This window comes from Gossypium raimondii, chromosome 12 (genome assembly GCF_025698545.1).
Source record: "Gossypium raimondii isolate GPD5lz chromosome 12, ASM2569854v1, whole genome shotgun sequence".
NCBI lineage: Eukaryota > Viridiplantae > Streptophyta > Magnoliopsida > Malvales > Malvaceae > Gossypium > Gossypium raimondii.
In genome coordinates, this window is record NC_068576.1 from 27,007,063 (window position 1) to 27,009,714 (window position 2,652).

The window sequence follows — 2,652 nt, forward strand, 5'->3', positions numbered from 1 at the left end:
ACATTTTTACTTAAGTAGTGCGATGATATGACCGTCTCGAGCTGGAGCTCACCATTCACATTAAATAGGTCATACCTATGGGGGTCAACGGAAGCAAGATATTTACATTGCAACCTTGAAATTCTTTCCTGGGCCGATCCTCTGACTTTTCTCCTAATTCTAGTCACTAGCTCACAAAATTGAATGGTACGATTGAACATCGATTCCACAGATTGTGCTTCTACAAATACCACCCCGACCTCTATATTACAAATTTGACCGTCGTAATAAATAACAAATTTCACTCGTCGATTAATTTCAATATCGGTCCTGAATTGAATTAACAAAACCAAAAAAATAAGAAGAGGTTTGTTGAAAAAAGTACACACGAGTCCCGTAACTTAACAATTCGATATTTGATATTAATTTACTGCGTGTCTAAGTTATACAAATTACGTCCTTTTAATAGGAAAATAAGTCAGTGAGAGAGAGAATATGTGCTTTGAAATTTGTTTATGAATACATGCATTTGTCAAACAATGATGATAAAATACAAAGTATTATTCGAAAATGCATTCCTGAAGTCATATAACTTCATAAAAATAGTGCTCTCCAAAGTATTTAGTGTCTTAAAATGTGCGTCAATTATACAAAATTATTTTTTGGGGCAGGTACTTTTAACTTTCAGCAGAAGAAAAATGCTAGAGAAAGCATGCCCACCTGGGCGAGCTTCCCTACTGACATGGCAGGAAAGCACGCCAAGCTCGGCGTGCTTTCACTAACCTTTTTTCTTCAAAAGAACTTGTCGTCCTATCTTTCATTTGATTTTAAGCACGTTTTGAATATATTCCTCGAAGACGCTAGTTCTGCGGTGCATTTTCGACCGTAGGAAATTTCTAATTTGCAATAAACCCTTCCCCCACACCTAAAAAATGGGTCTTCCACTCTATTCTTCATTGTCCTTCAAACATATTCTTCCACAACCTCTCTATCCCTTCTCTATAAAACATTTCTCGGTGTTAAAAATTTCTGTGGAAAAAAATTTTTAGTTGATGTTCAAGGTATTATTGAGTCATCAGTGATGCGATATCGCTTCGAGCTACACACATTTCACATATCATGCCGAGATGAGACCATTACCTCTGAAGCCTATCTTGGGAAAATCGGGTTCTAGGGTGATTTTGTTTTGTATGGTCACGAGTGGAAGTATACGTGGAGGTCTCAACCAATGGTCGTTATGCGGTCATAAATCAAAGTATAATGGGGGAGCCAGTTGATGATCGTTATACAACTACGAGCTCAAACTTTTCGGGCACCCACAAATATTGCCTTATAAATAACATACAGAAGTTTGAGGGCATAATCATAAAGAAAAACTGTAGGCCTTCCCACTATAATCGGTGTAATTATTTTCTCCATTTCCAGTAGCTAGTACCTTTAACCTTCCTTATTATCCAAAGGCCAGCATCGTCGTGGATGTAGAAGGACTCTCAGGCGGGAAGCGACTGTTTCAGTGGAGTAAAGGTGATTGTCCTTTTCGGCTAACAACGGTTGTCGTTATTAAATAACCTATTAATAATTACAATAGCGGCCGCACTGACCCAAGTTTGACCTCTACTTCCGCTAAAACATCTGCTCTCCCCCTGAGAGTCTTCTTGTATCCACCTCGGTGTCAGCCTTCAAATAAGAATGAAAGGTTAAAGATATCGACAACATAGTTATAGAGAAAAAATGACTTTGATTAGACTGGAAACCCCTCCATTTTTCCCTATGATTATGACCTCAATCTTATGTATGGTATATATAAGGTATCATTTGCGGGGTATCCAAAAAGCTTAAACTCGTGACCACGTAACGACTATCAACTGGCCCTTGGTTATACTTAAACCTGTGATCACATCATGACCGTTGTCTGAGGCCTCCAGTTAGACTTCAACCCCTGATCTTATCAAACATAATCACTTCGAAACAAGATTTCCCTAGAATGGGTTTCTGAGGTGATGGTCCTATCCCGCCATGACGTATGAAATGTATGTATTATGAGGCGTGTTATCACATCCCCGACTCCTTAAAACTAACTATGGAATTTTACGATTTCAATCGAAAACCCTAAACCTAAAAATATTAAAAACTTTAACCTTGGGAGAGAGTAAGGAAAAGTGCCCCAGCTAGATACATTTTCTTTTTCTCTCTCAAAAAACAACTTATTACCCTAATTTTAAAAAAAAAAAAGGCTTATATGCCTAATAAAAAATAGGCATATATATCTAATTTAGCCAAAAATTTAGTTCCAAGGTTGATTTTATGTTTAACTTTTCTTTTAAATAATATGCATCTTTCCTATTTTGCTTCATAAAAGTTATAAGTAACCATATGAATTTGTCAATAATTTACTAATTTTCAAAACATTCTTTAATATTAAATAATTATCATATTTTTATATTTTTTCTTACAATATATAATGCAATTCTTTTGTTAATCCAAAATTTAATTAAATGTTTAAATTTAACAAATCACATCTAGCAAAAAGCTATGAACTGAAAATGAGTGGAGCAAAAAATATTAAATCAAAAATTTATTGAATTAAATTGTTTTAGAATTGAGTGACACGAATCCTTATTTAAATAAAATATAGTGGTAAAATAAAATAAAAGTAAAATCCATATATAACTA